Source organism: Mustela putorius, unplaced genomic scaffold (genome assembly GCF_011764305.1).
Source record: "Mustela putorius furo isolate JIRA1106 unplaced genomic scaffold, ASM1176430v1.1 tig00000827_pilon_pilon_pilon, whole genome shotgun sequence".
Taxonomy (NCBI): Eukaryota; Metazoa; Chordata; class Mammalia; order Carnivora; family Mustelidae; genus Mustela; species Mustela putorius.
In genome coordinates this window covers 3338293-3354181 of record NW_025421489.1, presented here as the reverse complement: position 1 = coordinate 3354181, position 15889 = coordinate 3338293, and the positions used below count along the sequence as shown (strand labels likewise).

Here is a 15889-nt window from a genome sequence, read left to right as displayed (position 1 = left end):
ATGCGAGGGAAAAGCCCTGAGAGCCAAGCACTAACTTTTCTAGAAACATGTCCAAGGAGGTGGCCCGTGAGCCCGGGCAGCCTCAGAGGTCATGGCCAGCCAGGAAGTTCGGTTCTGTTATTTTCTGCATGCCATTTCTGGTGAGAACTTTTTCCTCAAGATCCTCCAATGATTTTGTGAGACCCTAATTCCGGACACTGAGTCATTGCTTTCTCAAAATATCCAGAGTAATTTCTGTTTCTACACCTGTCTTGTAAGTCGACCTCTGGGATGCAAGTTGAAATGCAAGCTGGAATGTGTTTCACCTTAAACCCACCTATCTTTGCCGCTATAAATATTTTGCTGGCATATATATCTTTTTCCTTCCTAGCACTGAGTAGCATATATCCTTCCACGGTGTTTTAACTAAGAATATATACAGTTTAAAACTTCAGGAGCTGTTGCTACTTTTAATCATTTTAATGGGAATGTTCCGGAAGGCATTTTGACTTGCATTTCTCACCGGCCATGGTCCTTCGCACACAAGTTTGAGGATTAGGTCAGGACAGCTTTTCATTATTAAAAGAAAAAAGTTTCTTTTTTTGAAGTAGCTGCAAGTGAAAACTTACACACCTAATGATTATTTTGGTGGATTGGATACTGTTTCAAATGATAACATCTTCCAAAGTCAGCTCCATGTACTGTAAAATCAATGAGTTTTGCTCTGCTGGAGAGAATGCGGAGAGCCAGAATTGTTGAGTGCAGATTTCGGGGGCTTTGCCAGATGAAGCCTCTCAGCTCTGTGGCCAGCCAGCAGCTCTTTCTGGGAACTATGCCTTAGGGATTTCTGCGTCAGTGTCAAAGGGGTTTTTACTATAGGGTGCTATATCCAATTAATTCAGAAGACTAAAAATACAGCCTGAGACACTGGAATTTTTGATGGTAGAAGTCTCTGGCCAGGGTTCCCATTCTGGCACATTAAAATAACATTACTGCACTAGAAGAAAACCCCTGGGCAAAAAAGCAAGCAAGGCAGGGAGCTCCCTCTTCTTAGGTAGTAGAATGGTGTGAGGTTTTCAATTTTATGTAGCACTGCTCTTTCAACAGTATAGCTTTTCAAATGCCGTGGGTATTTTGGTCATGTAACCTGTCTACCTAAGATGGAAGCTGTAGGACTAACTTGGTAACCTCAACCTGGTAAGTTTATTGCAGGAAGAGATCAGTAATGCTTATTATAAAGCAAGAGGTATTTATCAACTGCATTTTCTGCAATTTTTTCGCTCTTCTCCTCTGAGTTTGAAAATGCAAGGCAGGGTGCCTGGGTGGCTCAGTTGCTTAAGTGTCTGCCTTTGGCTCAGGTCATGATCCCAGAGTCCTGGGATCCAGTCCCTGCTCAGTGGGGGAGTCTGCTTCTCTGCCCCTCCCCCCTGCTCAAGTGTGTTCTCTCAAATAAATAAATAAAATTTTTACAAAGAAAGAAAATGCGAGGCAGTTCACTGTTTTGTTTTTTTTTTTTAATATTTTGTTTATTTATTTGAGAGAGAGACAGTGAGAGAGAGCATGAGTGAGGAGAAGGTCAGAGAGAGAAGCAGACTCCCCATGGAGCTGGGAGCCCGATGTGGGACTCGATCCCAGGAATCCAGGATCATGACCTGAGCCGAAGGCAGTCGTCCAACCAACTGAGCCACCCAGGCGTCCCGAGGCAGTTCACTGTTTTTATAACAAAATCAGACTAATTTCCTGGTTGCTATTTAATCAGACAGCAAAACATCAAGCAGCTTACAGCTGTGCCGTTGGTAGTTACCAATGGCTAAAGCTTAGAGGAATGACCCAAGGCCCTAGATTTCCTGCAATAAGTGAGTGTAGCAATCTGTAATTCTCATGCGGTCCTTTATGTGGGGCAAATTATACATTCCCATCTCCTTATTCAAGTTACTCCTTTAGGACACATATATCTTAGCCACACTTAATGCTGGCTGGCTTTTGGAGAGGAAAAGGCTGAAAAGGAGATTACACTGAATAGTTTGCAGCATGAATACAACTTAAGTATCACCCTGCCATTTCTGAATCTTAGAGGTGGGTGGAGGAAAACCACAGGTGCATCTCTCTGCCAGAATATATAGGAACATATTTTTGGAAGATTGTATAATGTAGTGCCCATTATACCATTGGTTTCATGAGATAATTATGAAGCACTAGAGCAAATCAGCATACTAGACTGGTTGAATATATTAACATTCTAATTTTGTATAGAGGGTGATTACTGTTATTATTATTTATAAAGTACCCTAAGTGTACAGAATGCTCTATAAACACGTAGGCAGATAAGAGCTCTGCCCAGAGGTACCTAAGTTCTAACTGCTTGCATTAGACAATCTAAATGAAAAACAAAACAAAACAAAAAACCCCACAATAAATAAAACTACTCTGTGCCAAAGTAGGAGGAGACCAGGCCCAAAATGGGGTTAAAGAAATAAGTGCTCTAGAAGGACCGAAGCTTTGAAGCAAGTGTACTTTCAGACTTCAGACTGGAGCTCCTCCACACAATTCAAGGAGAATCAAAACACCGTAACCACATCCACTTAACAAGATTTCCTGACGCCCCTTAAGAAGTTCTAATTGGCTCTTATAAATTCAATCCTCCCCTACTTGCCCAGGTACAAATGTTTGGGCTCTGAGCCCATTTTTTTCATTTTTTAAAATGTCTAGTTATGCTAGATCCAGCATAACTCACAGGAAATCACATGAAAACCAGCCTGATCACATTCTTTCCTTTTTATTTTCTTTTTTCAACGAACTTTTATCAATTCCTTTTTAGGGTCTTTTTAAATTTTCATCATTACAATCATCTTATATCCCTTCATTGTGTTTACCCTTATTTTTGTATACATGTAAGTTTTTCTTTCTTCAAAATTTTGGGAGGCAGTTTCTTCTAACAGACCAAAATACACTCAAAATAAAGTGTGTGACTTTGTTCTATTCACCAGTGTGTGTGTGTGTATATATATATATATATATATATATATATATTTGTTTTTTCACCTCCTTTCTTCTTCCCCCTTACCCCCTAGTTTAGGGTCTCTTCTGATTTGGTTAGTGTATATTTTTCTGGGGTCATTGCTACCCTTTTAGTATTTTGTTCTCTCATTCATTCATCTATTCTTATCTGGATAAAATGACAAGGTAGGAAAACACCTCAAAAAAAAAAAAAAAAAAGAGCAGGAGGCAGTACCAATGGCTAGGGACCTAATCAATATGGACATTAGTAAGATGTCAGATCTAGAGTTCAGAATGATGATTGAAGATGGTAGCTGGGCTCAAAAAAAACCATGGAAGATACTAGAGAATCCCTTTCTGGAGAGATAAAATCCCTTTCTGGGAAAAATAGAAGAACTAAAATCTAACCAAGTTGAAATTTTAAAAAGCTATTAATGAGATAAAATAAAAAATGGAGGCTCTTACTGCTAGGATAAATGAGACAAAAGAGACAATTAGTGATATAGAAGACCAAATGATGGAGAAAAAAAGCTGAGAAAAAGAGAGATAAACAACTACTGGATCATGAGGGGAGAATTCGAGAGATAAGTGATACCATAAGATGAAACAATATTAGAATAATTGGGATCCCAGAAGAAGAAGAAGAAAGAGAGAGAGGAGCAGAAGGTATATTGGAGCAAATTATAGCAGAGAATTTCCCTGATTTGGCAAAGGGAACAAGCATAAAAATCCAGGAGGTACAGAGGACCCCCCTCAAAATCAGTAAAAATAGGTCAACACCCCATTATCTAATAGTAAAACTTAAAGTTCTCAGTGACAAAGCGAAAATCCTGAAAGCAGCTCGGGACAAGAGGTATGTAACATACAATGGTAGAAATATTAGATTGGCAGGAGACCTATCCACAGAGATCTGGCAGGCCAGAAAGGACAGGCATGATATATTCAGAGGACTAAACAAGAAAAATATGCAGCCAAGAATACTATATCCCGCTAGGCTGTCATTGGAAAGTAGGAGAGATAAAAAGTTTCCAGGTTAAATAAAAACTAAAAGAATTTGCAAATGCCAAACCAGCCCTACAGGAAATATTGAAAGGGGTCCTCTAAGCAAAGAGGGAGCCTAAAAGTAACAGACCAGAAAGGAACAGAGACAATATACAGTAACAGTCACCTTACAGGCAATATAATGGCACTAAATTCATATATTTCAGTAGTTATCCTGAATGTAAATGGGCTAAATGCCCCAATCAAAAGACACAGGGTATCAGAATGGATAAAAAAAAAAAAAAAACCAAAAAACAAGACCCATTGATATGCTGTCTGTAAGAAACTCATTTCAGACCCAAAGACACCTCCAGATTGAAAGTGAGGGGGTGGAAAACAATTTACCATGTTAATGGACATCAAAGAATAGCTGGGGTGGCAATCCTTATATCAGATAAATTAGATTTTAAGCCAATGACTACAATAAGAGACGAGGAAGGACACTATATCATACTTAAAGGGTCTGTCCAACAAGATCTAACAATTTTAAATATCTATGCCCCTAACAAGGAGCAGCCAATTATATAAACCAATTAATAGCAAAATGAAAGAAACACATCAACAATAGCACAATAATAGTAGGAGACTTTAACAGCCCCCTCACTGAAATGGACAGATCATCTAAACAAAGATCAACAAGGAAATAAAGGCTTTAAATGACACACTTGACCAGAAGGACATCACAGATATATTCAGATGAATATATCTTCAGATATATTCAGATATTTTCATCCCAAAGCAACAGAATACACATTCTTTTCTAGTGCAAGTAGAACATTCTCCAGAATAGATCACATCCTGGGTCACAAATCAGGTTTCTACTGGTACCAAAGATTGGGATCATTCCCTGCATATTTTCAGATATGAATATATCTGCTTTGAAACTAGAACTCAACCACAAAAGGAAAGTCGGAAAGAACTCAAATACACGGATACTAAAGAGCATCCTACTAAACAATGAATGGCTCAACCAGGAAATTAAAGAAGAATTAAGACATTCATGGAAACAAATGAAAATGAAAGCACAACTGTTCAAAATCTTTGGGACACAGCAAAGGCTGTCCTGAGAGGAAAGTATATAGCAACACAAGTCTTTCTCAAGAAATAAGAAAGGTCTCAAGTACACAACCTAACCCTACACCTAAAGGAGCTGGAGAAAGAACAGCAAAGAAAGACTAAACCCAGAAGGAGAAGAGAAATAATAAAGATGAGATCAGAAATCAATGAAACAGAAACCAAAAGAACAATAGAACAGGTCAACGGAACTAGGAATTGGTTCTTTGAAAGAATTAATAAGATTGATAAAGCCCTGGCCTGAGTTATCAAAAAGAAAAGAGAAAGGACCCAAATTAATAAAATCATGAATGAAAGAGGAGAGATCACAACCAACACCAAAGAAATACAAACAATTTAAGAACCTGTTATAAGGGGCACCTGAATGGTTCAGACGAAGCCTCTGCCTTCGTCTCAGGTCATGATCCCAGAGTCCTGGGATCAAGACCCCGTCAGGCTCTCTGCTCGGTGGGGAGCCTGCTTCCTTCTCTCTCTGCCTGCCTCTCTGCATACTTGTCATCTCTGTCTGTCAAATAAATAAATAAAATCTTAAAAAAAAAAAAGAACCCATTATAAGCAACTATACGTCAGCAAATTTCACAATCTGGAAGAAATGGATGCATCCCTAGAGACATATAACCTACCAAAATTGAACCAGGAAGAAAAAAAACACCTGAACAGACCATAACCAGTGAGGAGATTCAAGCAGACATCAAGAATCTCCCAACAAACAAGAGCCCAGTGCCAGATGGCTTCCCAGGGGAATTCTACCAAACATTTAAAGGAAATTAATACCTATTCTCCTGAAACTGTTCCAAAAAATACAAATGGAAAGAAAAACTTCCAAACTCATTTTACAAGGCCAGTATTACTTTGATCCCAAAACCAGACAAAGACCCCATCAAAAAGAAGAATTACAGACCAATATCCTTGGTGAACATGGATATAAAAACTCTCACCAAAATATTAGCCAATAGGATCCAACAGTACATTAAAAGGAGTATTCACCATGACCAAACGGGATTTATTCCTGGGCTGCAAGGTTGGTTCAACATCCAGAAATCAATCAATGTGATACAATACATTAATAAAAGAAAGAACAAGAACCATATGATACTCTCAATAGATGCTGAAAAAAACATCTGACAAAGTACAGCATCCTTTCTTATTCAAAAATCTTTACAGTGTTGGGATAGAGGGTACATACCTCATTATCATAAAAGCCATCTGTGAAAAACTCACAGTGAATATCATCCTCAACAGGGAAAAATTGAAAGCTTTTCCTCTAAGGTCAGGAACACAGCAGGGCTGTCCACTACCACCACTGCTATTCAACATAGCACTAGAAGTCCTAGGCTCAGCAATCAGACAACAAAAAGAAATAAAAGGCATATGAATCAGCAAAGAAGTCAAACTCTCACTCTGCAGATGATATATTTTATGTGGAAAACCCAAAAGACTTCACCTCAAAATTGCTAGAACTGATACAGGAATTCAGTAAAGTGTCAGGATATAACATCAAGGCACATAAATCAGTTGCATTTGTATACACCAACAGCAAGACAGAATAAAGAGAAATTAAGAAGTTGATCCCATTTATAATTGCACCCCAAACCATAAGATATCTAGGAATAAACCTAACCAAAGAGGCAAAGAATCTGTACTCAGGAAACTATGAAGTCCTCATGAAAGAAATTGAGGAAGACACAAAGAAGTGGAAAAATGTTCCATGCTTCATGGATTGGAAGAACAAATATTGTGAAAATGTCTATGCTACCTAAAGCAATCTACACATTTAATGCAATTCCTATCAAAATAACTATCAAATTTTTTCAAGGAAATGGAACAAATGATCCTAAAATTTATATGTAACCAGAAAAGACCCCAAATAGCCAGAGGAATGTTGAAAAAGAAAACCAAAGTGGTGGCATCACAATTCCAGACTTCAAGCTCTATTACAAAGCTGTTATCATTAAGACAGCATGGTACTGGCACAAAAACAGACACATAGATCAATGGCACAGAATAGAGAGCCCAGAAATGGACCCTCAACTCTATAGTCAACTAATCTTTGACAAAGCAGGAAAGAACGTCCAAGGAAAAAAAGACAGTCTCTTCAACAAATGATGTTGAGAAAACTGGACAGCCACACGCAGAAGAATGAAACTGGGCGATTTCCTTACACCATACAAAAAAATAGACTCAAAATGGATGAAAGACCTCAAAATGAGATAGGAATCCATCAAAATCCTTGAGGAGAACAGAGGCAGCAACCTCTTTGATCTCAGCCGCAGCAACTTCTTCCTAGAAACTTGGCCAAAGGCAAGGGAAGTAAGGGCAAAAATGAACTACTGGAACTTTATCAAGATCAAAAGCTTTTGCACAGCAAAGGAAATAGTCAACAAAACCAAAAGATAACCAACAGAATGGGAGAAGATATTTGCAAATGACATATCAGATAAAGGGCTAGTATCCAAAATGTATAAAGAACTTAGCAAACTCAACACCCAGAGAACAAATAATCCAATCAAGAAATGAGTAGAAGACATGAACAGACATTTCTGCAAAGATGACATCCAGATGGCCAACAGAAACAGGAAGAAGTGCTCAATATCACTCGGCATCAGGGAACTACAAATCAAAACCACAATGAAATACCACCTCTCACCAGTCAGAATAGCTAAAATTAACAAGTCAGGAAACAACATGTTGTTGGCTAGGATGTGGAGAAAGGGGAACCCTCCTACATTGTTAGTGGGAATGCAAGCTGGTGCAGCCACTCTGGAAAACAGTGTGGAGGTTCCTCAGAAAGTTGAAAATAGAGCCACCCTACGACCCAGCAATTGTACTAGTGGGTATTTACCCTAAAGATACAAATGTAGTGATCCGAAGGGGCACATATACCCCAATGTTTATAGCAGCAAAGTCCACAAGAGCCAAACTATGGAAAGAGCCTAGATATCTATCAACAGATGAATGGATAAAGAAGATGTGGTGTACATATACAATGGAATACTGTGCCACTTGCAATGATGTGGATGGAACTAGAGGGTATTATGCTGAGCAAAATAAGTCAATTAGAGAAAGACAATTATCATATGGTCTCCCTGATATGAGGAATTTGAGAGGCAGGGCAGGGGACCGTGGGGGGCAGGAAGGGAAAAAAATGAAGCAAGATGGGACCAGGGAGGGAGACAAACCATAAGAAACTCCTAATCTCAGGAAACAGACTGAGGGTTGCTGGGGCAGGGTGGGCGTTGGAGGGTGGTGCAGAACAGGGTGGCCAGGGATGGACATTGGGGAGGGTATGGGCTATGATGAGTGTGGTGAATTGTGTAAGACTGATAATTCACAGACCTGCACCCCTGAAGCAAATAATACATTATGTGTTAATAAATAAATAAATAAATAAATAAAATTTAAAAAAAGAAAGAAAGAAAGAAAAGCTACGGTAAAGTAGCATTTAACTGTAAGGACCTATTTAGAAACTGTCCCTGCTCCCCTTCCCCCAGGGGATTTACTTGGAGACAAGTTCCAGAAACCAGCTCCAGGTAACAAAGCCCAGATACAAAGGTGGGTCAGGCCAGGTGGAGACATCTGATCAGTGGGGGATGCATACTGTCTCCCTCGTTACCAAGGAGTATGGGCCCCAACTTTGGGAACCCTTTTTGGCGCCAATCCTAATCAAGGTGTAATAGGCTGTGTCAAATGTCTACTAGGGTAAATTGTACTCAATTGGTCACCTAGCATCAGTATGAAGTTTCCTGTGTGAGTTACAATCTCATTGGTCATCTGTGTGTGGCCAGGCCCAACCGCATGGCCTTTGCCCTTAAAAGCTAGACTCTGAAACAGAGAAGGGTCACCCTCTCTTGTAAGAGGTGCGGCCCCGAACATTCAGTTAGATTCTTGATGCTTGGTGCGAAATAAAGCTTCGCTTGACCTTCACTTTGTATCAGTCTCGCTCCTTTAATCACAAACCCATTATTGGGGCATAACAATAACATATAAACACATGTATAAGTTAAATGTTGTAATATTTTAAAATACCATTTTAAAATATTTTAAAACACCACCCTAATCCAATTTTTAATCACAAAATTATTGTTAATCTGTAATGGTACTTCAAGAGTACTCTTTATAAAGATATTTATTTACTTATTTATTTGAGAGAGAGAGAGAATGAGAGAGAGCAAGTATGAGATGATGAAGGTCAGAGGGAGAAGCAGACCTCCTGCTGAGCCCCACACAGTACTCAATCCCGGGACTCCAGGATCATGACCTGGGCTGAAGGCAGTTGCTCAACCAAAAAAACAAACAGACAAACAAAAAAGAGCACTATTTATAAATATATAATGCCAACTCCTTGTTTTGGTTATGACATTTGTCAAATTTGAAATTTGAAATCACTTATAACTTTAACTTCTTAAAATAAATCAGCCACTTAGATTTTGTCTTTGAGGTTAACTCTATCAGAATTAGAAGGTACTATAAAAACTATATAGTTCAAATACAAAGCTATCAATATATCATGAGGCATAAAATATTAAGAGCAAATCCAAGACCTGAGGGAAGTTACAGGAAAATTCCAGTGTTTTATAGCGATTTTACTATGTTCTAAAAACAAATGTTTACAATTTTTGATGTTTTCTTTAGTGTGAGCTATTTTGGGTTCTTTTTATTCTTTTTAAAAAATGTAGTATTTACATAATTGGACAGATTTGTTAAAATTATTTTGACCATAATCTCTCTTAATAAATGCATAGAATAAATATATACAAGATATATGTGGTTTTTATTTTAAAGACTATTTGAGAGAGAGAGAGAAGGAGCACAGGAGTGGGGGGGGGTTAGGTGTTGAGGGAGAGGGACAAACAGACACTGCTGAGTCGAGTCCAATGTGGGGGACTCAATCCCAGGACCCTGGGATCATGACCTGAGTTGAAGGCAGACAGTTAAACCTACTGAGCCATCCAGGTACCTCACAAGATAAATGTGTTAATTGTTGTTTTAGGTAAGCCCTATGTGAAATAAATTTTTTTCATTTTTCTTTTTTTTTTTTAGGCTTTTATTTCTATCCCAGTTAGTTAAAATACAGTGTTCTATTAGTTTCAGGTGTACAATATAGTGACTCAACACCTCATACAACACCCTGTGCTCATCAGGACACGTGCCCTCCTTAATCCCCATCACCTGCTTCACCCCCACCACCACCCCTTTGTTAACTATCAGCTTCTCTATAATGAAGAGTCTGTTTCTTGGTTTGTCTCTTTCTCTTACTCCCCCCCCCCCTTTGCTAGTTCATTTTTTAAATTCCACATATGAGTGAAATCATATGCTATTTGTCTTTCTCTGACTTATTTTGCTCAACATTATACTCTCTAGTGCCATCCATGTCATTGCAGGTGGCAAGTTTTCATTCTCTTTTTATGGTTGAGTAACATTCCACTGTGTGTGTGTGTGTGTGTGTGTGTACGTACTACATCTTCTTTATCCATTCATCAATCAGTGGATATTTGGGCTACTTTCCTATCTTGTAAACAATGCTGCAGTAAACATAGGGATGCACGTATCCCTTTGAATTAGCTCTTTTTATTCTTTGGGTGAATACCCAGTAGAGGCAATTGGTGGGTCTTTAGGTAATTCTATTTTGAACTTTTTAACCTCAACCTCCATACTGTTTTCCTATATGAAATAATTTTAATCTTCATTCTTGTCCCTTTTTCTCCCCTCTTTCTTCCTTCCTTCCCCCCCCCCCCTTTTTTTGGTTGTTGTTGCAGAAAATAAGAAGTTGAATCACAGAACTTGTTTTGCTCAAGAGATGGCTTCCGGTAAAACAGAATTATGAGTCTCCACAGTTTTGCCAACATTTATTTGCTAAAGGGTTTGGTTTAGAGGCTTTAATGGCTACAGAGTGTGCGGTAAAAAGCTACTGTTATATTTTTAAAGTGCCTCCTTTGAAAAACCCCCACCCTGACTCCCAGCAGAGCTGTTCCTTATTTGTAAACACGATATTCTGACTCTGTGGTAGCTATGGACTGGTGTGTACACGTACGTAATTTTCCACCTGGTCCCTGGACTGTGTCTGTTGATTGAACTGCCTGGCCACAGGTGTTCTGTGTTAGAGAGCATGGTCGCAGAAGCACTGGCCGGCAGCCTATTGGGCCATATTGGCAGTGTCTGGGACCCACATGAGCTGTCTCACACTGATTAGGGCAAAGTCCAGGGCGAGCTGAACTAACACCTCTTAACGAATCAGAAATGCATAGACCCAACTGAAATGATTTGCTGCTTTCTGACCAGTGGGAAAATACTTGTAATGCACTTTGGATAGTGCTTCTGTGCTCCAAACATCAAACTTAAAATACATAAATAAATGTCAATTCACAAGCATGAAAGGATTCTCAAGGGATAAGATTATAGGATAAGGGATATTTCTCTGGACAATTTAAACTCCAACTCAGCCACTTATCCTCTTGAGAAATGATTTTTTTCCTCCCCTTTTTATTTCATATATATATATATGATACATATATATATATATATGACACACATATATATACTGTATACATTTTGTTTCACATAGATGGCATGAGACAGTTTGGAACACACAGATTTTAACTTGTAGTTATTTTAGACTCCTTAAAAAGCAGTTAATTCAGTCAACATGTATTTACTAAGTGCCTATCATTTTCCAGGCACTGTCCTGGGTCCTGTGGAAAGAAAGGCAAAATTCCTGCTCTGAAGGCTATTTTAAATCTAGAAGGGAGACAGACCTGCAAACAACCAATCACATTAGAATGTGAAAAAAAGTTCTCCTGGAGCTGTGAACAGAATATAATAGGAAATCAAGGAAGGAGTACTTAGGCCTGCCACATTAAATAGCCATTACTTACCTTGCCTATGCCAGCCAGCTGTCATACCTGCAAAGATAGCATTACTAATTAGCTGTTGACAGGGAACATTAGGAAGCAAAATTGTGCCCCAACTTGGAAGGTTCATACCTAGCAGGTTAGCTGCCACTTCAAAATCTTGTTTTCAAACCATTTCTTTGTCAATGCCTTGCTCATTCCCACACTGTTAATCTGAATTAACATTTTCAGGAACTGTCATTCCTACTGAGGAATCGCTGTTTCTGAAACATGCATAATTAGGATCTAGTTATGTAATTGCTTTGTGATGACAGAGTGTTTTCCAACTTATATATTAAAAATAAAGGACCATTTCAAGAGGACCTGGAAACTGATACCCTATGTCCTTCTCTGAAAACTTCCTGTTTTTTTAATTAGGAACATGCTGCTTCTTTAGTTATTTTAATTATTCTATTTGTTGAATCTGACTCACAGTTAAGAGTATCCATATATTGTCTGATTAGCTAGAATTCTAATTTTCAAATGTGGGAATTCCCGAGACTTTTAAATCTAAGGCAGTGGCCCAAGATCCCATACGTTCTTCTATTCTGTTAAGCTTCCATTTGAGATTCAAGAATGCAATGAAACTTTCTACTACTTCAAGTAGGGCTGAGCCGACTTTTAGTAACCTTAAGAATCTGAAGTTAGAAAGTATTTGTGGACAGGGGATCTTTTTTTTTTTTTCATGCTGTTTACTTTTCACTTCCCACACCTCACCCTTTCCGTTTTAACCAAGTATTTTAATGAATACGAGGCATATCAGAAATCAGCGTTCAAGAAGGAAGACGCTCGCGTTAAAAATCAGTGCCACTCAACGCGGGCAAAATTGCTAGGGTCTGCTGCTGTCACTGCAGTGCGCACCTGACGTTTCGCTGCTGACAGCGGATCCGGCCTCGAAGGGAGCGCACTGCACATTTGGCTCCAGCCGGGAGGCGGCAGGCGGCGGGCACTCCCAGCAGGGTACAGCGGAGCGGTGCAGAGCGGTGCAGGGTCCTGCAGGCGCACGGAGCCAGGCACCCCGCCCCAAAGATGACTGGGTCGCCGCTAAGGGACAAACGCGTCAGGGACAACTTAGCCATCTCAGAACCTCTCGAAGATCCCTCATTGAGTTCTTCGCAGAAACTGTCTCCCATTTTTGGTCCCCAGGAGAACTTCAGAGAACGAGGAAAGTTGGGCGGCTACTTAGGTCTCTTAAGAGTAAGGATCTGGAGTGTGGCAAAGACTCCAACTGTGGGCCTTTGTAACACTGATGGTCTCTAGGGACTCTGCGCAGAGTTCTGACCATCGCAGCCTGAGACCTAGAACCCGAGGGAAGGGTATCGCGCCTCTGCAGCCCATTCTGGGTCTTGACCCCTTTCTCTGGTTCCGGGTGCCTTCGTCCAGCTGGGGCGGAAAGTCCCCCAGGCTGACGCAGGGCGGGGAATTAGGTGGGTAAGTCCCGGCCCCTTGATCCCTTTGCAGCAACTTCTAAGTACACAGCGGCGGCAGGTTGGATGCCTGCTCCGAGTAGGCGACAGACACCCTTGGCGGACCAAAGCGGGCCCCCTCCTAGGGCCTCTCGGCGGAATGGAAGACCCCAAGAGGGCTCTTCCATTCCCACCCGCCTTCTTCCTATAGGAGGTGAAAAGCAACCCTCCCACAAGGTTTACTCCTGTCTTCCTCCTCAATCTCCAGCGCAGCGTTTTAAAGGCGTCCAGCGCATCCTGCAACTTTGGGGAAAGAGAGAGCCCAACTCCCGCTCTCCCAAGGTCCCTATCGCGTTAATCCGTTCCCTCTGGTCGCCTTCAAACTCGCCGGGGGTAGTATCCTCGCCCCAACTAGGAAGCGAGCGCCCCCGGCTGTTCACAGCAGCCCCTCGGCGCCTGTTTGCAGGGAGCTCGGTTTTCTGACTCGTCGCACATCCAGCTGCGGTTCCGACCAGTCCCCAGCCTCGCGAGGCACACGCGCGCGTGCACACACACGCAATCACACTCCCGCTCACACTCCCGCGTCCTCGCTCCCGGCACCCCACCCTCCGAGCCGCTCCTCCGCGGGGTGGGGGGGGTGACGTCAGGACTGCAGTCCCGAGGAGAGCGGCTGGAGAGGGTTGCGCGCTCCTCGCCTAGGAAGCTGGAGGCGCACTCGGGCAGGCGCCGCTCCCGCGCTCCTCCCTCTCCTCTGCACCCGCTGTCACGCTGCCCGCCCGCGGGGGAGCATCGCGAGCCTCCAGGTGAATTGAAAGTCGTTTCCGGGGGAGGACGGAGAGGGTGCTGCAGTCCTGGCATGCACTGAAAACTGCAACTCGGACAGAAACGACCCGGCGGAGGAGCGGGCGCGCCGCGCCGTGCGCAGCCTCCCCGGGCTGCTGGAGGCGGCGGCTGCACAGCTCGCAGCCGAGCGCGGCGGCCGGACGTCGGCCCCGGGACTCCCGCCCTGGGCGCGCTCGCCGGGGAGAGACCCCCACCCCAACCCCCGCCCCCGGTCCTGCGCATTTCGCAGCTGCGCCGGTGTGGGGAATGCGAGCGCAGTGGCTCCAGGTCGCCGCCGAGCAGCTGCCTGTGGGAGAGAGAGGCGAGGCGAGGGGGCGGCAGCCTCGGCCCGAAGTAAGTGCAGCAGAAGTTTGCGTCGCTTTCCCCGCCGCTCCCCTTGAGCGAGTGGGAGGCACATCTCCTCCCCTCGTTCGCGGAGGATACGGAGGGCAGACTTACGACGAGGCAGTGTCGCCCGGGAGAGAAAGTGAGCGTTACCAAAGGGGGTGAGGACCCCGGAAGGGCAGAGGCAGGGAGGGATCCCGATGGGGTGAGGGGTGCCCGAGGAAGAGACTCCAGCTGGGGTGAGAGACGCTGGAGGAACCCGACCCTGGAGATCTCCGAAAGGGAGGGGGGTGGGGGTGAAGGTGGAGGTAGTCACGCCTATTCTGGTGACCTTGGTGTGCCCCCCTGGAGTGGCGAGCCGGGGGTTTGTCAGAGGTTGCAAACCGTGCGACTAGGATATTGCGTGGCTTCTTACCCGGGGCTGCGGTGAGGCCATCGCGCTTCCGGACGCGGGACGACGAGGGCAAGAGGAGCGAGAAGCCGGCGCCAGGCGGCGACGCTGGAGGGTGGGGACGCCGGCGAGTCCGGACCCAGAGCTGGGAGCGCGAGGTTTGGGGTCCTCTGAGACGCGCTAGCCTCGACGGAGGAGACCCGGGTCGAGGAAGGAGGGGGGTGAAGCTTCAGGTCGCTGCCCTTGCTGCTGGGCGTCTCGGGAGCCTCGGTGGCGAGTGCTCGTAATTGGGCGGCTTCTCCGAGGGCCAGTGCGCTGGGAGCACCCGCCTCCGGCTGCTCCCCCTCTACGCCGCCTCGAATCCCCAGAGTCTGCAGGGTCTTCCCCGCCGCCGCGAAGGCCCGGCGCCGCCGGGGTTGCCCGAGACCCTAGCTTTCTGCGCACTCGTTCTCCGGGCACGTTCAGCTCTTTCCGGCTTCCATCTCTAACCGGACTCCCGGAGGAGGTTCTATCCTTTAACTGACCAAACTTCTAATGGGGAAAAAAAAAAGTTCATGGAAGCCGCGCACCTCGCTCGGAGCAGAGCCCCGCAGGGGGCAGGCGGGGGCGCCGCGGGCCGGCTCGTCCACCTCGTCTCACCTGGGGAGGGCTCTAAGGGAATTTTGTGCAAAATGTGATGCGATCCTTCTGGGAAGGCGACGGAGACATCTTCTTCTAAAGTAGCACTGTCTGTGCCTAGCAAACCAGGATCCTACCCAATTTCTGGGACCAAGGGTAGATCCATTTTGGAGGAAGAAGGAGATGGTTAATTAAATCCCATCTTTTAAAAAAGTCATTCACGATGCATCCTGATTACCCCATTTCATTTACTCAGATTCATTCATTCATTCATTCGTGCAAAGCACTTTATGAGACCCAGTGTGTGCCAGGCATTGTGTTAGATGCCA

At 43.4% G+C, this 15889-nt stretch overlaps 1 long non-coding RNA gene across 1 annotated transcript in view; it reads right to left on the bottom strand.

The window, feature by feature from the left end:
- Nucleotides 1–15460, bottom strand: part of LOC123393339 — a 73004-nt gene extending 57544 nt beyond the window's left edge. Inside the window, exon 1 of the long non-coding RNA XR_006608104.1 lies at nucleotides 14967–15460. This is a non-coding gene — a long non-coding RNA (uncharacterized LOC123393339). The remainder of the gene's footprint in view (nucleotides 1–14966) is intronic.
- Nucleotides 15461–15889: the final 429 nt, after the last annotated feature.